The 27,836-nt window shown below is 40.8% G+C and overlaps 1 long non-coding RNA gene and 1 pseudogene across 11 annotated transcripts; one reads left to right on the forward strand and one right to left on the reverse strand.

Annotated features, from left to right (window-relative positions):
• Nucleotides 1-4,299: 4,299 nt before the first annotated feature.
• LOC309622417 lies at nt 4,300-27,836 on the reverse strand. 10 transcript variants are annotated; one of them, XR_014240848.1, is made up of 6 exons: nt 27,698-27,814; nt 24,844-24,900; nt 23,373-23,714; nt 18,700-18,873; nt 18,496-18,542; nt 4,300-17,786 (listed from the first exon to the last, which is right to left on the reverse strand). It is a non-coding gene; the product is annotated as an uncharacterized lncRNA (long non-coding RNA). The 10 variants fall into 10 exon arrangements; XR_014240853.1 differs by lacking the exon at nt 27,698-27,814 and adding an exon at nt 25,085-25,818 and having other exon boundaries at nt 24,844-24,904; XR_014240846.1 differs by lacking the exon at nt 23,373-23,714 and having other exon boundaries at nt 24,844-24,904; nt 27,698-27,836.
• On the forward strand, nt 19,022-23,362 carry LOC309622416 (RING finger protein 11-like; annotated as a pseudogene). The gene is made up of 2 exons: nt 19,022-21,686; nt 21,901-23,362. The product of its transcript is annotated as an RING finger protein 11-like (transcript).

Below are 27,836 nucleotides of genomic sequence, written 5' to 3' on the forward strand. Positions count from 1 at the left end.
GCTACAGTAGGTGACATTTTTCTCTGCCATTGTTTTGAAACTCATAAATTGATGGCCACCTTATCAAGTGTGGAGGTGAGGAAAGTATCTTGTTCTATAGGACATGCCCTTGGGGTTTTGCTATTACACTACTGTAAAGTCACCTGGCAGCTGCTTTCATAGCATTGTCGTGTGGGCAGTGATATGGCTGAGGCCTTATTTTTTTCTAGCAAATCTTAGTAATAAAACTAAGACATTTAGACTTAAAAGGTTATTTCCCATCCCTTTTTCTGACTTCTTCCTGGCCAGAGTAGGCATACAGTAAACCATTCTGGCAAGGACATAAGGAGCTATTTTTTCACAGGGAACGTGTCTCCAATTGGGACATTTATCTTTCTCCTGGGCCACTTATTACCTCAGTCCCTTTTCTGAGATACCAGTGGGATATTTTGAATTGTTGACTCACCTTTTACCCTTCTGCTGTATGGTCCTTTGTGTAGGAAGAGCTTTGTGGTGGCTCCTTATATTTATTCCCAGTTGTTTCTTTAGACATTATTTCTGGGATTTTGTGGTGTGAGTTGAGTCTGTTCCCTAGATTCTGAATATTTTTTTACTTTTTTAATAAATTTGTTTATTTATGTAGTTAGTTATTTTGGCTGCGTTTGGGGCTTTGTGCACGGGCTTTCTCTGGTTGTGGCGAGTGGGGGTTACTCTTCGTTGTGGTGCGCAGGCTTCTCATTGTGGTGGCTTCTCTTGTTGTGGAGCACGGACTCTAGGCATGTGGGCTTCAGTAGTTGTGGCACATGGGCTCAGTAGCTGTGGCACACGGGCTTAGTTGCTCCACGGCATGTGGGATCTTCCCTGACCAGGGCTCGAACCCATGTCCCCTGCCTTGGCAGGCGGATTCTCAACCGCTGTGCCACCAGAGAAGCCCTATTTTTTTACTTTTTGATGTTTTTTGTTTGTGTCTTTCAGTTATGAAAGAAAAGGTTCATTAAGGTCTCTGTGCTGTCATATTTTCTAAAATCCATTATCTGTTTTCTCAGTTTTGTTTTCGCTCTCTCTTTTATATTCCATTTCTTCCTTTTCTGTAGGCTCCTTCCTCTCAGCTAGAACCATGCTTATGTCTCTCCTTATCATAGACTGGGGAGTGGAGGGCTTGCCTGTGGTTGATGCTTCTACCACTTTACATCTCTCTCTTCTCTTTATTACTAAATACTTTGGTCAAAAAAGATATTTTATTACTTTTGAGTATAAAAGTAAAAAGGTAACTAAATATAAAGAGTTTAGATAATATATAAAATATAAAGACCTTGGAAATCACCCATAATTCTCACCATCCTGAAATAGTCGTGATTAACATTACAGATAAGCTTCCAGGTTTATATTTTATGATTCACATACCTACTGCCTATCTTGGATCTATTTTATTAGGTCTGCAATCTAATGAAGCTAAATATCAAATGAAGAACTCCATGAGAGCATAAAATGAGAGCTTTATTAATGTTTAATTAAATGTTTACCAGTGTTTCTTACACTTTTATAAAACAGGCCGATTTCATACCAGTCTTCAAAATCATGTTCATATATGGAGAGAAACAACAGTCCAAAAAAATGAAATCATACTATGTATATGTATGAATACGTATGTATGAATACATACTATGTATATGTATGAATACAATATATGTATTGTTTTGAAGCTCTGCACTTAGTATATCATAGACATCTTTCTATGCAGTAAATAAAGATTTATGTAGTCATTGTTAATAGCTTTATGGGTTCCATTGTATAAATATAATATTTAGTTAGTTCCTAATGACAGATATTTAAGTTTTTTTGGAATTTTTCTTTATCATAATCTGCACTTCGATGGGTAGTCTTGTTACATCTTTCTGAATTTTTCAATTTCCTTGAGAAACATTTCTAAACATGGAATTTCTGGGTTACCAAGTAGGCACATTAAAAATGTTTAAGCCACACTACTAAATTGTCCTTCTGAAATGTTGATTCAATTATTTGTTCACCAGTAATGTGCAATAATATTTTGGTCAATACCTGCCAACAGCATCCTTGTTAATACTTGCCACATTGGCCAGAAATATGGTATCTATCCTGATCCACGTTTCTTTAATCACATGGAGTTTTTAGTTTCTTTTGTGTGTTGATCGACCGTATTTCTTCTTTTTGGAACTGCCTATCTTATCTTTAACCCAGGTTTCCTTAGATATGCTAATGCTTTTTTCCCCCTGAACATGTGTACCCAGGACATGTACATTTGAGGGGTTAAGAGTGAATATAAGGGAATAAGTGCAACTGCCTGCTTGTTCTTCCCTTCTTCCTTTGATTACACCTACTCTTTCTTTGACTCATTCTTTCTGTGCCTCTCTCTGCTGTGTCTATGCAGGCTGTCCCCAGGCTCTATAGTTCATGCTTTTCTCTTATTACAGTGTCTTTGCACCCTGTCTGCTTCTGTGTTCTTTCTCTCTGCCTCTGTGCACCCGCATTCTGTGCACTTGTGCTCTCCTCCACCCCACCCCATGCTGTCTCTTGTCTCACTGTCTCTGCTGTGTAGCTCTCTTGTTCTTCTGCTTACTCCTTTTCTCCTCTCCTTCTCTCATGTTCTTGCTGTGTTTGTCTCTGTGCTCTTTCTCTCTCTCCTTCTTGTTTTTTCTTTCTTTCCCCCTCCCTTTCCCATCTTTTTCTCTCAATGTCTGGGTGTATACTGGGATCAAAGAAAAGGGATAGTTTACTACTGTCAGTACAAAAGAAGCCATATTTAACAGTTTTTGTTTACAGAGAAAAAGCTGAAGATGAATAATTTCTCTGTATTTTTGACCTCTCATTATTTCCAGTTGCCCACGTTTTCAGCAGTGGGGCAAATGAACAACACAAACTAACTACCAAACAAAGAGACCTCCATGAGAGAATAAAATGAGAGCTTTAGTAATATTTAATTAAATGTTTACCAGTGTTTCTTACATTTTTATAAAACAGGCTAATTTCGTATCACTCTTCACAATCACACATATATGGAGAGAAACAACAGTCCAAAGCAGTATCTTGGAACCCAAGGATACATTTCATTATATGCTAAGAGGTAAAAAGCAAGATATAATATTTACATGTATTTATATGACTGGATCAAAATTAAATATTAGCAGATTATTTTAAGATTATGGGATTATACTTTTTTTAAAAAAAATTTTTCATGTTTTTTTTTAAACAAGAAGCACATCTTTTCTACTATGAAACCATAAAAATTTCTTTGTGACATTAATTAAAAAGTGACCTCAGCCAGACTGATCAAACATAAAACGTTAGTTATGAGCTGGAAGAGAGAATTCTCAAGCTTTTCATTGTGTTCTAGTTTCTGCCTAAAGTACCTGTTTGAACCTCCAATCTAGTCATAACAAATCCTTCTAGAAGCAGAGCGAAAGCATAGAATTAGTACGCAGTTTCTATGCCAAGATAAAGTTAAAAAAATTTTTTTAACTTCAGCTGCCAAGAGTTGAGTTAAGTATACTCCTAGGTTCATGGCCTCTCTTTTTAAAATTTCATTCCCATATCCCATCCTCATTCCTGTCCTCCCGTCGGAACTGGCCTTGTTATGTAAATATCTTTTGGCTTACAAGAGTTCTTACAAAATATGTATTCTGTGTTGTCATGTATTTTCAATGTATATAAAAGGTATGTCATTACTTTTGTTATTTTCACTAAGCTTGTATTTTTAAGATTCATCACATTGCTATACATACGTCTAATTCAGGTTTCTGATCACTGCATAGTACTCCATGGAGTGCATCTACCAATCTACCTATGCACTTGCCCTGTAATGGACACCCAGGTCGCCGTCAATTCCCAACAAGGCAAAACACCAGCAGTGCACATCCTTGTCCATATTGCCTTATGGACCTTGTGAGACTACCTTTGTTGCACAGACCCAGAAGTGGAAATCTTGGATCATAAGCTATATGTATACTTAATTTTCTACATTAGTACCAAATTAATTTCCAGTCTATATTCCTACCTGCAATGCATGAAAATTCCTATACTTCCACCTTTCTGCCAATAATTTATAGTTTTTCCGGATTAGAAATACAAGTTTCTATACCATGGAAAGGTAGCGTTTTGGGGTCATTTCTAATTAAATGTTACTTGTCTTGAGAATCTACCCTATCTCCACTCTGTAATTTCCAAGGGAAGAAAGAGTCTTTCAGAGACTTCCAAAATTACTGCTGTGCTTTCAACCAGAGTGCATTCATATGTTCATCCAGACATAATTACAATATACAACGTGACAAAAGTACAAGAATGGGATATTTTCATTGTTTTTATCAGATTTTGACATATAACAGATAAAAGATATGGAAGATTTTAATAGCAATATTAAGAAGTTTGATTTAAAGTATCTATAGAAAACTTTATTCCCAAAACACAGCAGCCACAGTTGTTCCAAATGCCCACGGAATATTTACAAAAATTAACTGTACATTTAGGCAAAATGTTGATAAATCCGCAAAGTAGAACATTTCTAACTAAGCTTATATTCTCTAACCACAGTACAATAAGGTTGGAATTTAACAACTATAACTTTTTCCTTAAATAAACATTTTAAAACAGTCTAAGCTTTTGGGCTACAGGAGAACTAAAAATTGAGATTATAGAATTTTTTTCATTAATGACAGTAAAAGCACATATCCAAAACTTACGGGATGTGACTAAATCTATATTGAGAGGAAAATGTATAGCCTTCAATGATATTTTAGTTCAACAAACTCAACTAGGAAACAATTGAAATAAGCATTCTATAAATCAGTCCCCAGAATTGATCGATATAACCAAGATCTGGTTCTTTCAAAAAAAAAATAGACCAAATCTCTGGTTATTCTGACCATGAGAAAAGGATCAACACTAATAGTATGGAAGGGTATAACCACAGTCAAAGAAGTGTTTTTTTTAAAAAGATTACTGTATGCAACTTTAAGCTGATATATATATTTTTTTTTCCTTTTTTTTTTTTTTTAATATGAATGGCTGGATTTTATTTATTTATTTATTTTATTTTTTTGGCTGTGTTGGGTCTTCGTTTCTACGCGAGGGCTTTCTCTAGTTGTGGCAAGCGGGGGCCACTCTTCATCGCGGTGTGCGGGGTTTTCACTGTCGCGGCCTCTGTTGTTGCGGGGCACAGGCTCCAGACGCGCAGGCTCAGTAGTTGTGGCTCACGGGCCTAGTTGCTCCGCGGCATGTGGGATCCTCCCAGACCAGGGCTCGAACCCGTGTCCCCTGCATTGGCAGGCAGATTCTCAACCACTGCGCCACCAGGGAAGCCCTAGGCTGATATATTTTAAAACCGAAATTAGATGGGTGATTTTCTAAGAAAATATAAATTAACAGAGTTGACCAAGAAGTTTTAAATCCTAAGTAGATCATTAATAATAGAAATTTAAAAGACTGTCAGTAATCTGTAGACCTCCCCACCTCTAACTATGTGCCCTCCGGGAATTTTGTACAAATATATGTGCCCACCAAAAGTATGAGAGGACGTGTTTCTTCATTCCTTTGCCAACTATGGGTAGTATCAGTCTTTTTAATATTTGCTAATCTAATGTGTGAAAAAACTCATTGCTTTAAATTGCATTTTTTAAATATTAGGTTTCAGAGATTGCTCTTTACATTTCTTGTTTTGAGAATTAGCTGCTTATATCCTTTGCCCATTTTTCTCTGAAGAATTTTTCTTATTAATTCTTGAGCATTATTGATATTGTATTAATAGTGTAATAGCATTGTTGTGTACTCAACTTCTTTATTTCTTTTTTCCATGCTAAGAAAGATGTCCCCAACCACAAGATTATAAAAAAGTATTCTCCTTTTTTTTTTTTTTTTTTTTAATACTTATTTAGGGTGGAGGGCAATGCATTTAAACACTTAATCCACATGGAATTTATTTTGTGTGTCTAGATATAATTTTATTGCCAAATGTTTAGCTAATTGTCAGCAGAGATTTTTAAATAAGAAAGTGATATTCATCAATTAATTTATGAGAAGAAACTAAGCTGGACTCTCATCACTTGGACTTGGTAATTAATAGCCGTGGTTCTTTTGAAATTTCTACCCAAAGCAACTAAAATACTATGCAAACACCTTATCAAAATGGAGAGATTGGAAGAGGAAACTAATTCTGACTGAAATATGAAGGAGTTTTATTGATTAAAGTTGAAGTTAGATCAAAACATCCAAGTGAAACTATCTAAAAACATAGCTACGTATGACCTCATGAGTATGTCATGAGTGGAATAAAGATTTTAGAGCCATCCATGTAAAAAAGGTGATCATAATCCTCACAAATACTAAAGCTAAGAGGAAAGATTTCAGAGAATGCAGAGAAGCAAAGAGAGTGAGAGGGTCACTTCCAGACCATAATTTTTCAAACCTGATAGAAAATCCTTTGGGACTTAAGTCATCTAGCTCTACCACCCTCTACAAGATTTTAATGATCATTTGCTAACCTTCCAGTTTTTCCTGTATATTAATTGAGGACTTTAGCTCTTGATTTTCTTTCTTTTCTACCCCAAACCCAGCCACTATCTGGGAACCTTACCATCCTGTTAGTTTCTTGACCTCGGTTCTAATGACAAGTACTTCCATTACATTTTAACTCTACAGTCTCATGGCCATACTTGGAATTTTGGCATTATTCAGATTCGTTATGTCTCTGCAATCTTTACTCATTCATGTATGAAAAGAAATTTTCTGAGGACCATTCTGCAGGCGCAATGCATTTTTGATTTGAGGGGGAGGATATATTAGAGTTATCATCTACCATACTTGCAGAAGTAATTGACCAGTTCTGATTTTCTGATGGTGACTACTAGACAGTTATCACCTTAGTTCCTGCTTTTAGAAGTTCTAATCTTGCCTTTCAGAATTAAATCTACGTCAAAATGTTATTTTGGGGGCAGACGAGCTAGTACGTTTTCGTACTGAAACGCCAGTTGCCAGTTTGAACGGTGCATATCTAAAAACTTTTCACAAGAAAAGACTGTCTTTTGGTGCCATCGACTGTATTTCTAATTTTGACTCTGTCTTATCAATGTGTATCTCTGGTCCTAAACTTTAGTGGTTATAAATAAATGAGCATAAACCCATTTTTCTGAAAGAAAAGCATCTTTCAGCAGGCACCTTGCCGGCAGAAGGTCAGCAATAACAATCTTCATACATGAAGAATAGCTGTATAAGGTGATGTAAGAAAATACAGCCTTTTTCCTATATTAGAGATGTTTTCCTAAGTTCAGTTTCCACCTAAAAAGTCATTATTTAATTGAAAAGCTTTTCTTTTTCCCCCCCTGGGTCTCTATGATGGTTTGTCTGATCAATGAACACGGGAATGAATTTCACCTAGATTTTAATTAAACTAAAAAGTACTACAAAAAGCCTGAAACATCTCTGAGATGGTGGCAGTTACTTTTTCCCCAGTTGTAATAAGGCATTAACAGGTGAGTTTACTCTCACAATAATAGAAATTATAACAGAAGAAGCCAGCCAGTGTGTATCTCCTTTCAAGACTCTCTGCAACAGAAAGCTTAAATCATGGTAGCTGATAATGTGAGTTGACTTGTAGTCACTTCAATCTTTATGCGTAAGCCCAGTTGCAGAGAACAGAGTGGGTTGATTCACATCCAGGCGCTAAGGGATGATGAGATCATTAGAGGAAATGCCTGAGACTCTCCCACGGACTAAGGAAAGTGGATTGTTGTGGTTTACCGACGGCATCTGTAAATGAATTCAGCAACAGTTCTATGTTCTATCCCATGGTGGGTCCTCAGCACAAATTGTCACACACAGTGCAGACCTGTGAATTGTGGTTATTGATTGAATCTGTGGAAGTCAAATTAGCGTGACGGCACGGTTCTGACGGTTTGCACTTAGTGCTAGCCGTAGTGTGTGTAGCACTGCACCAAACGTACAATACCCAGCGCCCACATTTTTGTTGGGACTGTCCACTGTTAAATGGAAATGACGCTGTTGGTCACCTTCCATTGTTCTTGTACCCCTGATTCAGTAACAGAAGATGTAAGAACAGAGAGCCCGAGAAGCTTTTTTCTCCAAATAAGGCTTCATAATCGACATGTATTTTAGTTTGCGTACATGAATAAACACATTGTTATAGCTTTCTTGAGATCCTTAACATACCATAAAAGTCACCTATTTAAAGCGTACAGTTAAGTGTGTTTCAGTGTATTCACCGAGCTGTGCAACCATCACCCCAGTTTAATTTTAAGACATTTTCAACACCTACCATAAACACCCTATGTACATTAGCAGTCACTCATTTCTCCCAATCTCCCACCCCTGCCCCAGCCCCTGCCCCGGCTGTGGTTACTAATCTGCTTTCTGTCTCTATAGATTTCATTATTCTGGACATTTCATGTAAATGGAATCATACAACATGTGATCTTTTGTGACTGGCTTCTTTCACTTAATATTTTCAGAGTTCATCTACACTGTAGCATGTATTCATTCCTTTTTATGGCCAAATCATATTCCACTGTATGAATGCACATATTTCACTTATCTATTCATCAGTTACTGGACATTTGCATTTCTTCCACTGCTTGGCTACTATTAACAAAGCTGCTGTGAACATCCATGTACAAGTTTTTGTGTGGACGTATTTTACATTTCTTTTGGGCATATGCCGATGAATGGATATACTCTGGATAATACAGTTAACTCTATATTTAACCATTTGGGGAACTACCAGACTGTTATGCAAAGTATTGTTACCATTTTGCATTCCTAGCAGCAATGTATGAAGGTTCCCATTTCTCCACATCCTTGAAAACACTTGTTGGCGTCTGTCCTTTTGATTTTCACCATCCTAGAGGGCTAACTAGATACATTTTGTTGAGAAAGAATTTATTTTTAGACTATTTTCTATTTTTAAATGTTTACCGTTTTATAGGCAGGAATGAACTTAATCAGAAAGATTGAAACTAGAAGCAGAAACACACACACCAAGGCTCCTCCCTCATTTAATCAGATGTAAACGTGTGTGCTTTACACCCAGCGGTGCATACCATGTCCTCTGGAAGTGCCAGAGGTTCTCAGACTCGTTCTCGGAAGGGACCGTCAACACTTCCGCTGCCTCTGCTCCACAGGGTGCTCCAGCCTCTGCTTCAACAGCTCCACCACTCACTTGCCGCTCATTGGCAACTTGTTCCATTTGTCTAAGGCTCCAGCTGGCAAAGGTTTTAAAACTTAAAAAGATCCAAAATCTGCCTGTACTAGATTTCCTGGCTCTGCTTCCAGTTCTGCTCTCTGAAGGCACAAAAGAGACCTAATCTTCTACCTCTCAGGTCCCCACTTCCTTCCCTGAAGTATTTTCCCTCAGGTCTTCACTCTTTGAACCGTTTCTCACAGGTCATCCTTTCTACTCCCCTTTCCTAAGTTGACAGCTTCTGGGTCTATTTGTTGACATCCTGTTTTTAAGCATGTCCCTTTGAACTAAGCATGTTGTGCTTCAGATGGTGACAGAGGATTTATCATCTTCCTTTCTGTAAGCTAGAACATTTCTATGGCCTAACATATGTTTTACTCCTATTGAACTCACCAAAGCCATTAAACCTTTATTGCCACACTCTTCTTTGTAAGTTTTTGTTTTGTTTATTCTCATTTCTTAAACTGACAATACATGGTACAAAATTAAAAATATAGAAAGGAGTATTTGATACAGTGTCTTCCCTCTCCCGTTTCCCAGGCACCCATCTTTCCTTTCCAGAGCTACTCAGTGTGACTTGTTCTGGCATATCTTTACAGAGATTTTTAAAACACTTTATAGAAGTTTAATTTACATACCATAAAATACATCCATTTTAAGTATACAATTCAATTATTTTTAGTAAATTTACAGAGCTGTGCAATCATCACCACAATCCAGTTTTAGAACACTTCTGTTACCCAGAAAAGTCCCTTATACCTGTTTGCAATCAATCCACATTCCCAGCCCCAGACAACCTCCAATCTGCCTTTTTCCTTTTCTGCACATTTCATGTAAATAGAATTATATAATATCTAGTCTTTGCATCTAGCTTCTTAGCATGATGTTTTCAAGATTCATCCTTGTTATAGTGTGTACCAGTACTCCTTTTTATTGCTGGTTAGTATTCCATTGTATGTCTCTACCACATTTTGTTTATCCAGTTGCCAGTTGTTGGACATTTGGATTGTTTCATTTTTTTTTTTTTTTTCCGGATAACGTGAATCATGCTGCTATGAACATTTTTGTAAAAGTTTTTCTGTGGACATAGGTTTTCATTTCTTTTGCATATATACGCAGGACTGGAATTGCTGGGTCATATGGTAAGTTTATGTTTAGCTTTTAAGAAAATGCCAAAGTGCAAGCCCCACAAACAGCAAGAAAGTTGAAGAATGAGGTCAGCATTCAAAAATGGGGTCAAATCTACAGCTGGGAAGTGGTGTACAGACAGGTAGAATTTAGATCCTGAGCCTTTAATAAGCACTACCTTCGCTCAGTGCTCTCTGTTTTTAGACTCTATATGAGAACACCTAGGGCTTCCCTGGTGGCGCCGTGGTTAAGAATCCGCCTGCCAAGGCAGGGGACACGGGTTCGAGGCCTGGTCAGGGAAGATCCCAGATGCAGTGGAGCGACTAAGCGCATGTGCCACAGCTACTGAGCCTGCATTCTAGAGCCCGGGAGCCACAACTACTGAAGCCCATGCGCCTAGAGCCCATACTCCGCAACAAGAGAAGCCACTGCAATGAGAAACCCGCACACCGCAACCAAGAGTAGCCCCCGCTAGCCGCAACTAGAGAAAGCCCGTGCACAGCAATGAAGACCCAGTGCAGCCAAAAAAATTAATACATAAAATAAATAAGTTCAAAAAATAAATAAACAAATTAAAAAAAAAAAACAGAACACCTAATGCAGGTGGGAAGGTGGGAGGGACACTGTAAAGGTCATCTATGCTACATGTACAAGAACCCCGAGAGCACACCAATAGGTACCACATTTTTCACTGCTGTAGCCGATCATTCCCCCTGTACTACCACACTGTAGCATTCCCTTCCCTGATCTACTGCTACAGTCTCTTTGGAAGGTGTTTCAGAACTCTTGTTATGAGAGTGCCAGTTGAACTGTCCTCACTTCCTTCATTTATACCAGGATTGAAGACCTTGTGGTCCGAGATCCTGTCCAGAGAGCAAGCAGGCTAAGACTCTGTCTTTGTTGATGTATTTCATCAGAAAGGGCTCTACCCCCTCTCCTAGTTCATGGTGTGAAGTGTTCTTAGCCTCTCAGGAAAGTGGGGAGAATTGGAAAGACTCTACATGAGAATGCTAGGCTTTGTAAAACACTTTAGTTTTTTAAAAATAAGACTCATTTTGTATTGGACTTATAACAATCCTATGAAATACAAAGAAAGCCAAGAATCAGTGACATGAAATGATCACCAGTAAGAACTACAACAGTCACCGCTTATCTCGTAGCACAGGGCATTGTCCATGATCCTTAAGAAGAGTTACTAGAAATGCCTCGCCCATCCTGCCCCTAAACACCAACACAGCAATCATGTACCTTGAACGGTACATGATTGCTGTGTTGGAGTTTAGCGGGAGCATCTCACTTACCAGGGACTGGACTTTTACCTTGATTCCTTTGTAGTGACGGAGACATCCCTGGTGATGAAAAATTCCCTGGGATTGCAACCTCCAAGCCAGACATTTTGTGTGACACAAACTCAAGAACTCCCCAAGTCCTGCAGTAGCAGAAACAGTCACATATTTGAGAGTAACCCAGCATCTGAACTTGGGGACATTTCAGTGACAGCTCCAGTCCAGAGTGCCAGGCGTCTCCTGGCCCTGCCTCCAGCTCCAAGCCAGGGACAAATAGAGAGTAAGAACGTGGATGATATTAAAACCAAGCTTTCAAAGATTCTGGATGCCTAACACATCCCAAAAGAAAACCAAGATCCTCCACTACTCCCTTTAGGAATCCCTGATATTCACCAGCCGCTGGCCTGCACCGATCCCCTCAGCCAAGAGGAGCAGCCTGGTTCTGAAAATGCTGATCTGGGAAAGAACAGCCTGAGTCGTGAGGACCTAGGGACACTCGAAAATGGGATCGAATCCAGCAGTGGTCTTGCAGACATTACTACACTGGCGGAGGATATTCACCTTCCCCAGCTCTTTAGTTCTTTGAAAGATCTTGATCAATCCCAAGGTCCCAACGGGATCAAAGCCAAAGATGCCAGAGCCTTTAAGGTGAATCAGGTGCAGGAAAAGCCAAGTGTCATAAAGGTTCCCTCTGATCAACCCAGGAAGAACAAACAGAAAGCCTCTGAGCCTATCAGTGGCGCTCCCAAGGCCAAAATCCAGCCAAAGAATCCAGAGTGCCTGTTAGGGGGAGAAGTGGTTACATGCCACGCTGCAGTCAGTGACAGGGCTCCTGTGAACACGGCCAAGCACTCTCAAGGCAAACCTCAGAAAGCTGCATCCAGAAAGATCAGCAAAACTAAGAGCCACGGGCAGGAAAAGACCAAAAGGACCAGAGGAAGAAACAAGGCTGAAGAGAACAAGCAGTCAGGGAACAAAGTCAAGGCAGAAGAGAAGCCAACAATTCCCGAGACGAAGCGAAAAAAACACCAAACTGAGCTTTAAAAAGCCTCGAACCTCCCTAGGCATGCGCATGCTGGAGTCTGTGAAGGTTCTTCATGCGCTGGGGAAGAAGGATGATAAGAAAACTGGGCTCTCTTCCTGTCGGCTCTTGGGAAATTCAAGCAACCCCAAAGACCCCCAGCCATCCAGCCATGGCGGCATACCCCACATGAGGGTAAGAGTGCTGAGAAAACTCAAGTCGAAGCCCAGAAACCAGTCAGCAGTGCTGAAACAGAGTGTCTATCCTCATCCCAGTATGAGCGGCCTCCTCCTGGGAAGGTCAAGTTGATACCTCTGCCTTTTTCTGCCTGGGACAAGCCTCAAGCTCGACCCGCTCCTCGGAGGCCACAGTCTCTGGCCTCACATTGGCCTGCTGGGGCTTACCGTGCCCAGCCTGGTTCTACTGACTCAGCTCAACCTGCTGCAGTCAATTCATCCCAGCCAGTTCCTGCCTCTCTGCCAGGTCCCGCCAAACCAGCTCAGCCAACTGTGACCAACCCAACCCAACCGGCTTGGACCAACCATACCCAGCCTCGTGTCCCCTCAGTCTGCTGCTCTTAGGCCTGCACCCTACAAAACTTCATCTGGCGCTTCTCTCCAGCGGGAAGCCTGTTCCCCCTGCTGTGACTAAGCGCCAGTCCCCATCCAAGCTCCAAACCCAACTTCTATGCCAAGACTTCAGCAAGCAACGAGTTCCATGGAGGGAACCCAACGTGCCTGAGCCAGTCATGTCAAAGCCCATCGAACAAGAGCAGAGGCCAGAGCGAGAGGCCATGAAGAGGCGGGCTCAACAACAACGGGAGAATGCTGCCAGATACACCTCTTCGGGGAAGCTGCAATTTTTCACTGAGAGGGAAAAAGAAATGGAAATTGCTGTCTACTACGGATACGTCAAGTGAGAGCTGCTAGGATTCTTGGTGCCACCTTGGCTACCAGCTGTTCTTCCATACATAGGTAAGATAGGTATAGAACTGAATAAGTAAATGGAATACAATTAATAGATGAGTAATAAACCTTAAGAATTTTGAGATGCTGCTAACTGGGGCGTGAGAAAGGAAGGACTGAAAGTTGGATGGGAGAATGAAGGAAAGGGGTAAAAACTGAGCAAAGAGGAAGGAACTTGGCCCAGGGCTAGGAAGGCCAAAAGAGACGTATGGATTTAGGAAAGGAAGCAGGAGCGAGGATGAAATGGCAGAAGTAAAAAGCAGGGTCAGAGGTCTGGGTTGAAAGAACACAATTGGAGTAGAGTTGAAGGTGACAGAAGATGAGTCTAGGTTTACTAGGAGAAATAGAAAAAGTCTCTTGGGGACGCTGGCCTTAAGTCTCACAACCACCAGATAGGTATTTCAGAAAACAAGAGGTTCAGGACACATCTCTGAAAGGTCTGAGTTGCCTTATTCAGGTGTGACTATAGTGGGGGAATAGGGAAATCTACCAGAGAAGTGGCTAGGGCTCAGAGTTATCCTAGGGGCAGCTGACGACAGGGGCAGAGCCAAGGGAACTGCTGCATCAGGAGGCCCACGAATAGGGCCTGGTATGTAAATCACGATGTACTCAACACCTAAGCACGCGGGGAGCGAATGCGCTCTTCAGTTAACCTTGGCAAAGACAGGCAAGGCCGGTATTCCTGTGCCACTTCACTTACAGAGGTGCAGCAAAGGGCTGAGGTCACATCCCATGTGGAGGTACAAGGACTCAATTTGAGGCCCAAATGCCTCTGAAGTCCTCTGTATTTGCAGATGCCCGTAGGCGGCCAACCTGGCTTTCAGAGCACAGCATCCTGAGGTTACTGGTGGACGAGATCAAACTTCTGCACGCGCCTAAATATTAACTTGAGGGGCTTCCTCCATTGGGCAGGGCACGTGCCGCCTTTTGTAAACATCACCATCTACTGAAACGCATGAGAAAAAATCCGACGGAAGCGTCCACTCTCACGGGTGAGAGTGGTGGGGGCATGCGCACTGGGCAGCAGCTCCAACAGCCACAGGACGCAGGCGCCCAGGGGTTCAGAGGCTCCCTGGGAGGCCTCGTGGGGCAGCTCGAGGGAGTGACGATGGGAGAGAGCGGCAGGGCTGGGCGTGAAAAGGAATGCAGTGGGGAGAAGGGAGAGATGGAGACAGTGGATAGTGACTATGGGAAAATGGGCAATTTTCATTTTCAAAATTATTTTTTTGAGATGTCATTCACATGCCATAAAATTCACCTTCTGAAACTGCAAATTCAGTGTCATTTAGTACATCCACAAGCCTATGCAACCATCACCGGCATCTAACCCATCACGTTTTCATCACCCCAAAAAGAAGCCCCCTTAAGCATCAGCAGGCACTCTTCATCCCCTCTTCCTTCAGCCCTGGCAACCATTAATTTGCTTTCTGTTGCTATGGTTTTGCCTTTTCTGGACATTTCATGAAATAATACAAATGTGACCGCTGTCTCTGGCTTCTTTCACTTAGCATAATGTTTTCAAGTTCGTCCATGTTGTAGCATGTGTTAGTACTTCATTCCTTTTTATGGCTGTATAATATTTCACATATCCACCACATTTAAAAAATCCATTCATCCACTGATGGGCATTTGGGTTTTTTTCACTAATAATGTCCATTTTTTGAGAGTTTATTCTGTGCCAGGCAGCACCAGGCTGAGTTACTGACCTTACTTCACAGATTAAGAGGCTTGGAGAGTGTGAAGAGTTTGCCCTAGATTAAGAGCTAGCAATTGGGGGAACTGGGGTTTGAACTCAGGCAAACTTCAGAGGTAATAGATTCACATGACAGAACACTAGAAAAGGTACACAAGGGTATTCAATGAAAAGTGACCCTTTTCCCCACGTTCCCCAGCCACACATTTCCCTCCTCAGAGACATCTGCTTTGGCCGTGCTGTGGATCCTTCCAGAGAAATATTTATACCCCAACATTTATGTATCACAACTTATTGACTAATCTGTCCCACTGATTTGAAATGTCACTTTTATGGTATAACAGATTCTTATACGTATATATATATATATATATATATATATATATATATTTTAATGTATTTATTTATTTATTTTTGGCTGCTTTGGGTCTTTGTTGCTGTGCGCAGGCTTTCTCTAGTTGCGGCAAGCGGGCTTCTCATTGCGGTGGCTCCTCGTGTTGCCGAGCACGGGCTCTAGGCGCGTGGGCTTCAGTAGTTGTGGCACACAGGCTCAGTAGTTGTGTCTCACGGGCTTAGCTTCTCCATGGCATGTGGGATCTTCCTGGGCCAGGGATCGAACCCATATCCCCTGCATTGGCAGGAGGATTTTTAACCACTGCACCACCAGGAAAGCCCCTTATACGTATTTATATTTCTCTTTTCAGAGCTGTCCTGACTCTTTCTTGCCTATCTGTTATGTTTGCCATTTCTCTAAAATTCTTTTTATCTTCTTTTTGATTTAAAAAAATTTTTTCCTCTTCTTGTTTGTTTCTCTTAAGGCATTATCCATTATGTTCATTCACTCGTATTATTTTATTTAATTTATTTAATTAATTAACTTATTTATTTTTGGAGGTGTCGGGTATTAGTTGCAGCACGTGGGCTCTTTGTTGCAGTGCGTGGGCTCTTCCTTGCGGCTCGTGGGCTCTCCAGTTGTGGCGCGTGGGCTCCAGAGTACGTGGGCTCAGTAGTTGCGGCGTGCGGGCTTAGTTGCCCTGCAGCATGTGGGATCTCAGTTCCCCAACCAGGGACCGAACCTGCATCCCCTGCACTGCAAGGTGGATTCTTAACCACTGGACAACCAGGGAAGTCCCCACTCTTGTATTATTTTAAATTTAGTCCTCATTTCTGAAACTTTTTTCTTTTATTTTGAATTCTGTCTTGAGTTCTATCATCTTACCTAATTCTGGTTTATGCTGTTCTTTCATCTTTTTTTTATTATGGTAAAATATACATAAAACAAAATTTATTATTTCAACCATTTTCAAGTATACAATTCAGTGACATTAAATACATTCACAATGCTGTGCAACCATCACCACTGTGCAAATTCAAAATAATTATGTCAAAAGATTGAGCAGGACATCAGAAAGATGGAGGCAGCAGCATAGCTTCTGAATCTCTCCAAACCCTTTCATGGAAGAAGATCAACTAAAACCAAACACCCATAGGTGGCATTTATCAGCATTTACCATTTCCAGAACTTTTCCACCATCCCAAACAGAGACTCTATAGCCACTAAACAATAACTTCCCATTCCCTCCTCGATCCATGTTCTTTCATCTTTCGCATTGTTTTTCCTAACATCTTTTAGCCCACTTTGAAATAATAGGTTACAGTTTTGATCTGTTTTGTGGACCTGTCTTTTCCAACTTGATTTTATTGTCTGAAGACATGCTATTCTGCTCCTTATTCTCTTTTTTCTTACACTACCTCTGTACGGGATTTGATCCCAATCCTTTTCTGTTACTGATTTTTGGATGAAAAAAGTTTTACAGCACTTTGAAAAGGTGGTGCGAGGCCATGTGGAAACATGTTCTTCATGGCTGTTTCATCAATGCTTCACTTATACTGCTTTGGAATAACTGTTTTCCAGGAGGCATAAACCAGTGGGCTTTACCATTGGACAGAGTGCAGAGAAAGGACCCCACGAAAGCTGATCACCTTAGCAGAAATGACTTAGTTATGATTTCACCCAAGATTGGTCACAAACCAGCCTGGGAAACTCAAGGCACCAGAGACAAGGCATAATGCCATCTTTCCTTCTCTCTGCCTCAGCTCTCAAGGATTGGTCACCTCCATGTTATTAGTAACTATTATTTGGTTTCTGTTCATAATTACTATCAGGAGACACAGCACTTAGGGGCCTAATTACACTGCCCAGCTACGCACCATTCTTCTTCATCTTGGCTTCCTGTCCACCAGCAGGAACCTGATTTAGTTTTGTTCTCCCTTCACCACAGCCCAGTAATTTTTGTGCATGACTCTCAGTCTCACCAGAATCTGTATCTCTCACTCTGCCCCAACATTCCACCCCATCATTCGCTCCCTGAAGTGTACTCTAGAAATTTCGGTCAACTGGATATTTTACCACTGTTCACCATCTCTTATGAAACCAGAAGACGAGCAGCTTTCTTATGGAATGACGGAGAACTTGTAAAGATAAAACACCAGTCTGCAGGAGAAAGGGAAGAAGAGAATGATGGAAATCGTTTCTGCAAAACTAGTTTTACATTACGTTTTGTTTGTTCCTGGTAAAGAAACTGAAATCCTCTAAACATTAAAAAAAAAATCTAAACCACTAAAGTCAATAATACAGGAATATAACTTTTGAAAAAAAGTTCTTTGGCTGCGCAGCATGTGGGATCTTAGCTCCCCAACCAGGGGTTGAACCCACGCCTGCTGCATTGGAAGCGCAGAGTCTTCACCACTGGACCACCAGGGAAGTCCCAGGAATATCACTTTTAAAGGAGAAGTTATAAACCCCTTGGTTCTATGAACTGGAGATTTTTAGTAAGAAGTCATGTATTTTAAATGACTTGGAGCTTTAAAGGAAGGAAGGAAGGAAGGGAGGAAGGAAAGAAGGAAGGAAGAAAAAGGGACTTCCTTGGTGGGGCAGTGGATATAATATCAAAAGTAAATTAATTAATTAAATAAATTTAAAAAAGAAAAAAAAATGCTGAAATCCACTGACTAATTATTCAGGCTATTATATCTTGCTATTTCCAGATACATCCCTTTATAAACTTTTGGTAAAAGGTTATCGTATGTCAGAACAAATGAATTACAGACTTTTCTATTTTTCCAAAATTTGAGAAATTCCCTTACATTTCTCCCTTCAAATTTTATAACAAGGGAAAAGTAGTGACAACCCTTATACTTACATTCAATTGCATCATCTGGCCACATGCCTTCTACATCAATCAAATATCTACAAAACAACAAAATTCGAGTCATTTGTAAATAAAAAGGAAAGAAAATCAAGTTTTTGCAAAAAAAGGTCCAATTGTGCTTTACAAATACAGATAGAAAAATCCTAAGAAAATATCAGCATATCTAATCAATAATTATTAAAGCATGATACATACCATGACTACAAAAAGGCTTTATTCCGGAGTTTCCCTGGTGGCGCAGTGTTGAGAATCTGCCTGCCAATGCACGGGACACGGATTCGAGCTCTGGTCTGGGAAGATCGCACATGCCCCGGAGCGACTGGGTCCGTGAGCCACAACTACTGAGCCTGCGCGTCTGGAGCCCGTGCTCTGCAACAAGAGAGGCCGCGATAGTGAGAGGCCCGCCCACCGCGATGAACAGTGGCCCCCGCTTGCCGCAACTAGGGAAAGCGCTCGCATAGAAACAAAGACCCAACACAGCCAAAAAAAAAAAAAAAAAAAAAACAAAACAGGCTTTATTCCAAGGACCAAGGATGCAAGGATAACGCAACTTTAGAAAATCTATTAATATAGTTATTTACATTAATACAACAATTTAATCAATAAATGAAAGAGAATAAAATACAGGACCAAACTGGCAGATGTTAAAAAGTTATCTGATAACATACAACGGTCAGTTTCGGTCAAAATGCTTTGTACACTAAAAACAGGAGACTTAATATGACAAGAGTATTCATCAAGAACCAACAAATAACAAAAGACAAATTAGGACAAATATTAACATCATATCTAAAAAACCCTATCTAACCAACCACAGGAGCCAGAAACTTAGGAATCACCATCACTGACAGCTATTTCTCCCTCACCCTCATCCTCAACCCACCACCAGTGCTGACAATGATACTGCCTACATACCTCTAGAATCTGTCCACATCTTTCCACCAAAATGACCACCATACCCTGGTCCAAGCCACCATTATGCCCAATTTCTACACAAGTCTCCTAACTTGCTTCCTCGCTTCCACTCTTTCTCCCTGCAGTGTATTCTCCACTCGGTAGCAAAACGATAGGTTGAAAATGCAATTGGGTATGTTCCACACACTCACCTTCAACAAAAATAGTTCAATGGTTTTCTATTACTCTTCAAGTCTGAAACCTTAAACATAAGCCTGCACGATCGAGCTCCTACCCACACTTGCAGCTCCATTATAATGACATGCTCCCCCAACGGCCCCACCTTCCTGGCCAGTTCCTCCAACACAGCATATGCTTTCCTCTTAGAGGGTCTTTTGCTATTCCTTATGCTCAGAAATCTCTCCCCAACGTCCCTATCTGGTTAATACCTACTCATCCTTCAGATATCAGCTGAAACATCCCTAAACCTTCTCTAATCTCCATGATGAGATCAAATCCTCCCTAAAATATGCTCTCATGGTACCATGTCCCTCTCCTTGGCACCTGTCAGAGTTGTAATTCTACATGCAGAGTGTGATTCTTGAATAGCTATTCCCTCTCTGGACTGCTAGAATTCACAAAGGGCAGGCAGGTCAAGTCTCCTCACTCACAAAATTTCTCAAGTCTTTTTGCTAGCACCCAGCACAGTGCTTAAACATAACAGATGCTCAATACGTATTTCCTGCATGAACAACCATACATTGGTACAGTGTAGCAACACCCACAAAAAGCATAAGGGCATAAACTCCTTGATGCAGAAGTCCCATTCTGAGTGAAGTTAACTGAGACAAAGCATATATATTCAAAGATGTTCACACAGGAATGTTCATTACTTTGATGTTTTATAATATCAAAAACTTCTGACTTGTACATGTTCATCAGTAAGCAAAGGAACAATGCAGCCTTAAAAAAAAAAATAAACCGATCAACAAAGGATTAATCTCCAAAATATATCAATAGGTCATGCAGCTCACTATTAAAAACACAAACAACCCAATCAAAAAATGGGCAGAAGACCTAAATAGACATTTCTCCAAAGAAGACATACAGATGGCCAAGAAGCACACGAAAAGCTGCTCAACATCACTAATTATTAAAGAAATGCAAATCAAAACTACAATGAGGTATCACCTCACACCGCTTAGAATGGGCATCATCAGAAAATCTACAAACAGCAAATGCTGGAGAGGATGTGAGGAAAGGGAACCCTCTTGCACTGCTGGTGGGAATGTAAACTGATACAGCCACTATGGAGAACAGTATGCAGGTTCCTTAAAAACTAAAAATAGAATTACCATATGACCCAGTAATCCCACTACTGGGCATATACCCAGAGAAAACCATAATTCAAAAAGACATATGCACCCCAATGTTCACTGCAGCACTATTCACAATAGCTAGGTCACGGAAGCAACCTAAACGCCCGTCGACAGGTGCACGGACAAAGAAGATGTGGTACGCATATACAATGGAATATTACTCAGCGATAAAAAAGAACGAACTTGGGTCATTTGTAGAGACGTGGATGGACCTCGAGACTGTCATACAGAGTGAAGTCAGTCAGAAAGAGAAAAACAAATATTATATATTAATGCATATATGTGGAATCTAGAAAAGTGGTACAGAAGAACCGGTTTGCAAGGCAGAAATAGAGACACAGATGTAGAGAACAAACGTATGGACATCAAGGGGGGAAAGCGGGGCAGGGCGGGGGTCGGTGGTGGTGAGATGAATTGGGAGATTGGGATTGACATATATACACTAATATGTATAAAATAGATAACTAATAAGAACCTGCTGTATAAAAAATAAATAAATTTTTTAAATTCAAAAATAAATAAATAAATAAACTAATTAAAAAAAAAAAAAAAAAAAAAAAAAGAATGAGGTTGGGAGACTGTCAAAACAGCACACAGATCACACACTCAAGCCCCGGAAGATGGGGAACTGCCTTAAGTCCCCCACTTCGGATGACATCTCCCTGCCTCACAAGTCTCAATCCGACTGGGCTAGCTTTGGCAAGGGGACGGAGCTGGATCAGGAGCTGCTGCTGCCATATCTGGATCAAGTTCCAGTTTTGGTCTCTCATCCAACACCTAGTCAGACTCGCCTAGCACCTCAGCTGAGAGGAGCAAATTAGGATAGCTCAAAGAATAGGCCTCATACAGCATCAGCCTGAAGGAGTTTATGACCCTGGAAGAAATGGATCAGAAAAAAGGATCCGGGGGACTTCCCTGGTGGTGCAGCGGCTAAAGACTCCACACTCCCAACGCAGGGGGCCCGGGTTCGTTCCCCGGTCAGGGAACTAGATCCCACATGCATGCCGCAACTAAGAGTTTGCATGCCACAACTAAGGAGCCCACCGACTGCAATTAAGACCCGGCGCAACCAAATAAATGAATAAATAAAATAAAACAAATATTTAAAAAAAAGATCGGGGAGTGTGTGATCTGTATGATGCACTTTGTTTATGAGAACCCAATTTGATTTCTGCTGTGTATGCAGATCACCTGGGCTGTACAGATGACTGGCTGATGAGATCCTTCACGTGCCCCTCCTGCATGGAGACAGTTGATGCAGCACTGCTTTTGTCCTACGAGACTAACTGAGCCAGTGTCTCTCACCTGACTTCAAGTGAACCATCATTTTTGGTGGTTTTGATCTTTTGTGGTTGAGCCCAAAGAGCCAGGGATTAGGAATTAAGATCATGCATGAAAGTTTCCTAAAAATTCCTGAACGGCTGCAGATGTTGGGGAAAAGCACGTGATATTTTAGAAATTTAGGGGGAAAAAGGAGGATGGTATTTTTATGTAAAGCCTTCACCCAGTGTTGAAAAATATAATTGTTATTTAGATCTTGTTATTCCTCCAGTACATAGGAATTGTGTAAAGTGTTACAGCAGCTATATATGTTTCAACTGTGTGCCAAAGATTAGGATAAAGATAGTGGTTGTTTTTCCTAAGTGAGATAACTTTCTTCTTCCCCCTACCCAAATTCTTTTCTGAAGTTGCTGGCATTTGGGTCAAGGTTTTATGAAAAGCCACATTTTAGAACACTGGCACAAAAAAAGGAGTTTTAAGCTGGTTTGCATAGTTCTTTTTTTGTTTTAGAATAAACATAGAGCACTTATATTTTTTACTTTATAGGAACTCCACAAGTTAAGGTCCCATTGTTCTTTTGCTGTGATTGTTGTTACTATTGATGTTGCTGTTTTCTGTCTTTGCTGGTTCTTTCTAATCTACCATTTGTCATTATTGGCATATGATCATCTCAGGGTCACAAGATGGCTGCTGTAAAACCAAATATCATATTCTCACAAAACAAGGAGGAAGCAGAAAAAGAGCCCAAATGGTCATTTTCCTAATGCCTATTTATCTTTTCTCAGAGAAAAATATCATTCTCATAAGCACAATAACAGCCTTCCCTTAATTACTCATTTGCCAAAACAGACTGATATGACCATTCGTAAGACAATTCATGGCAAAGAGGGATATGATAATGATTGTCTTAGCCTAACAAGGATTTATCCACTCAAGCTGAATGCTTCACTCCTCAAAAAAGTCATAAAGCTCTATGAGCAAGGAAGAACTACTAAGTGACTGTTAAGTAAACCATCAGAATTGTTTGTCCAAGACCATACGATTCTTTCTTTCCACTGGAAATGGAATTCATTGCCTTAGGTCTTTTTCAATAGTGTACTATTACTGTTGGGGCTGGCTCTGTGCTTGAAAACCAGCTGAAAACCAGTTATAACCTGTTACAAGTGCTATATCTGTTTGCAGTTAAGAAATGCAGAATTCAAAGTGATCTCCTAGCTTGTAAGCCAACTGAGATTCACTGTCCCTCTTCTATAAAAAAAATGAGCTAATGTGTCCAGAAACTAACTCTAGTAAAGTGGGGTTTATTAACATTACCCTTTCTTATGAGTTTCGTCAAATTATTTTGGTTGTTAACATGGTGATAATTAAAAGTCAAGGTAAATTTTAAATATTAAGAATTCTGATGTATTGAGCTTGAATTATGCCACCATGCTTATGTAAAAATGAAAGTGGCACCATGGTTACACTGAGAAAAGTTTCTCAGTTGTAACCATTTTGATTTCTTCTTTCCTGTGACCTCCTTCCCTGTTGTCTTGAAGCACAGCAAAAGGATACTGCATGTCTTCTTACTGTAGTGCTGAGGTTATTGAAGTTATATAAAACACATCTCAGTCTCTTGTTTCTTGGAAGGAAAGTCCTGCTAGTTGACTGACAATTCTAAGCAGGGAGAATTAAGAGAAATGTGTTTCATGTTTTGCACACAAATGAAGAATTTGTATAATCACGACTTCACAGCTGTGATCTCAAAAAAGAAGGAATTTCTCTCTTTCTATTTTTCTTGCAATTAACGTAAGAACACTCTAAATCTCTAAGTTTCTGAAGCGTTAGTAGAGATGGTCTAGTAAAGATGTAGTTGTAATGTTTTACCCATTTAGCATGTGTTTATTTTTCCTTATGTACTCCAAGGTGACATATTTGTTCAGCTCAGTGATATTACAGCTAAAACAATCATTCATTAGTAAAAGGAGAAGCAATCTCAACCTAACAAATCAGAAGTGTTTCTTATTATTTTATACTGAGTTGAATATTTGACTCTTAACACTTTTTGCTACATACAAAACACAAGTCTCTTGAAGGGTTCCTCATAAGTGCATTATACAAGGATTTAGTATGTCCTAAGCACTTAAAGATTTGACATTCAACTGTAGTAGTATCCATGTTGGTTACTTTTCTTACGAGCCCCATGATGAGTTGGAGAAACACTGAAAGAATTAAGAGTATCAGGTTCTATTAAATTGTTACATGTATCTTGCTTAAGTTTGTGCTCATTTATTTATATCCAACTACATAAAGCAAATTTGGAGGAAAAAAAAGAATAATAAATAAATAAGAATGAGGTCTCCAAATATTGTCAGACGAAGATGTCCTCCATATATTAAATTATAAACCAGAATGTCTAAAACACTATACCATTAAATCACAGGTACAGTCAGTTCTGTATATCCAACGGTTCCATAACCTGCAGATATGGAAGCCCGACTGTACTACACCATTTTACATACGGGACTTGAGCATCCGAGGATTTTCGGATCCATGGGGAGTCCTAAAACCAATCCCCCTGCAGATACCAAGGGACCACTGTATATGCTTATATCTGCATTTTTTACGTCTGAAAAAATATGTGCTAAATTATTACTGGTGGTAACATCTGAGTAGGGGGCAAAATTGCCTTCCACTTCATACACTTCTCTGACTGCATTTTTTGCATTCAGCTTACATTAGCTTACATTACTATTGTAAACAGAACAATTTAAACATGCTCTGCCTCTTGGGGTTGGCAACTCACCTGCACATGAGGTAGCCAGTCCTGTTGAAACCATGGGTACAGTGGACACCAAGAAGTCTGTCTAGAAAACAGGGAATATGGAATTAAGTAAGCGAAGTAGATACACTAAAAACGAGTTATACAATTTTCTGAAGAGTAGCCTTTATTAGTTACCACAACACTACCACTATCCTGAAAAGGAAAAACTCTGAAGAAAAGAGTGTTTTTGCAGGAACGTACTATAAAGAATTAACTACTATACAGTCAAAATTCATTGTCTCTGGGAAATTTTGCATAGCCTCCAATCAGATGCAATAGTGTGGACTGGAGAATGCCCATCAGGAACTGATCTGACTATAGAAAAAGGGAGTGGAAAAAAAAAAACAGGCTATCAGAAGAACAGAATTTGTTTTTGAGTGAAACAAATGGAATGCCTTCACTTTTAATGCTCAATATTAAAAAGAACAAACGGTTTCTGAAGGGCTCTTGGGGTCCCCAAAGCACTTCCATTCCTTCTCTCCTTCACTGCTCCTCACACGCCACGGGTCTATGTGCCTGGGGAGTTCTCGGGTTAAGTAGCACCGTTCTTATTTCACAATGAAAAAGTAAGGCTTGAGAACGTAAGCCCAAGCTGCAGAGCAGGCAAACAGAAAAAAGACTAGAATCGAGTCTCAGATTTTTCCAACGATGCCACAGTATTTTGCGGTCCAGGACTTAAAAAAAATTATATGAGAGAGTAAATAAAAAACAACAACATGTAGCTGATCTCTGCAAAAGCTATGTCTGTGACTAGGTGGTGTCTGGCATTCGTCATCTCCTGCCTGGAATACTACCGCCCTACAATTCTAACAATCTCTTCTATTTCAACTGATCCTCCACATGGAAGATGTTCTCTCTCTAAAATATAAACTTGGCTGGATTGCTCTGTTGCTTAAAAATCTGTTGTAGCAATGCAACTTCCCTAACACGAAGCGTCTGCAACTTCTCCAGAGTCTCTGCCCCTGCCGTCAGTTCGGCATCGGCTACTGGTACCCCTTTCCAGACACTCATGGGTAGTGCCTACCTTTACCAACATTCTAGCACGACTATGTTACCTGGAGTTACGGACCACAGCCAGATCTCCACTTCAGCTGCTTCCTATCCAGGTGTTCTTGAGTGGGACATCACAGCAAGCACTGAAAAGAATTCTTCTTCACTCGGAGACTTTACTCTGGCACTCACTGACCGGCATACAGCTGCTTCCTCCATGTTTCTGGCAGCCCAGTATGATAAAACTTCAGACGCCAATAACATGGTCCCTCTACATCCATCGCTTTCTGCCAGCCTTGCTCAGGGAACACCATCTCAGATTCCAAATCAGGGGCAGAGCCGCCTGTCACTTACCTACCAGGAAGGAAGCCAGGTATATTACTATAACCAAGGCACACTGGGGTCTTTACTGTATGGAGAACTTGGCTCCTGCCCGCAATCCTATGGCTCTGTGTCATACACAGGAAGTAGGGCCTCTGTGCAACCAGAAATGGGAATGGGACTGAAGGAGATTCAGCCCACAAATATCCGACCACCAGCTTCCACCTCTGCAATCTGCCACCCTGTGTCTGCTCAACGCATCACAGAAACAAGTTTTCAAGGTGAGTACACAAACGGCAGAGAAAGTTGAAGAATGAGGTCGGCATTCAAAAATGGGGTCAAATCGACAGCTGGGAAGGGGTGTAGAGACAGGTAGAATTTAGATCCTGAGCCTTTAATAACCACTACCTTCTCTCAGTGCTCTCTGTTTTTAGACTCTATGTAAGAACACCTAGGGCTTCCCTGGTGGCGCCGTGGTTAAGAATCCGCCTGCCAATGCAATGCGGGGGACACGGGTTCGAGCCCTGGTCTGGGAAGATCCCACATGCCGTGGAGCAACTAAGCCCATGTGCCACAACGACTGACCCTGCATCCTAGAGCCCGTGAGCCGCAACTACCGAAGCCCACGCGCCTAGAGCGCATGCTCCGCAACAAGAGACGCCACCGCGAGGAGAAGCCCGCACACCACAACCAAGAGCAGACCCCGCTAGCCGCCAACTAGAGAAAGCCCGTGCACAGCAATGAGAGACGCAGTGCAGCCAAAAAAATAAATACGTAGAATAAGTAAGTTCAAACAATAAATAAATACATAAACATAAATTACAAAAAAAAGAACACCTAATGCAGGTGGGAAGGTGGGAGGGCCACTGTAGAGGTCATCTATGCTACATGTACAAGAACCCCGAGAGCACACCAATCGGTACCACACTTTTCACTGCTGTAGCCGATCATTCCCCCTGTACTACCACACTGTAGCACTCCCTTCCCTCATCTACTGCTATAGTCTCTTTGGAAGGTGTTTCAGAACTCTTGTTATGAGAGTGCCAGTTGAACTGTCCTCACCTCCTTCATTTATACCAGGATTGAAGACCTTGTGGTCCGAGATCCTGTCCAGAGAGCAAGCAGGCTAAGACTCTGTCTTTGTTGATGTATTTCATCAAAAAGGGCTCTACCCCCTCTCCTACTTCATGGTGTGAAGTGTTCTTAGCCTCTCGGGAAAGTGGGGAGAATGGAAAGGACCCTATATGAGAATGCTAGGCTCTGTAAAACATTTCAGGTTTTTAAAAATAAGACTCATTTTGTATTGGACTTACAACAGTCCTATGAAATACAAAGAAAGCCGAGAATCTGTGACAGGAAAGGATCACCAGTAAGAATTACAGCAGTCACCGCTTACCTCGTAGCATAGGGCACTGTCCATGATCCTTAAGAAGAGTTAGTAGAAATGCCTAGCCCATCTTGCCCCTGAACCCCTTGAAAGGTACACGACTGCTGTGTTGGTGTTTAGGGGGAGCATCTCACTTACCAGGGACTGACTTCTCCCTTGATTCCTCTGTAGTGATGGAGACTTCCCCGCTGATGAAAAATTCCCTGGGATTGCAACCTCCAAGCCAGACAGCTTTCCTATGGAATGACAGAGAACTTGTCAAGGTGAAACACCAGTC

This window comes from Balaenoptera borealis (genome assembly GCF_965194805.1).
Source record: "Balaenoptera borealis genome assembly, contig: HAP1_SCAFFOLD_2558, whole genome shotgun sequence".
In the NCBI taxonomy this organism is placed as follows: domain Eukaryota; kingdom Metazoa; phylum Chordata; class Mammalia; order Artiodactyla; family Balaenopteridae; genus Balaenoptera; species Balaenoptera borealis.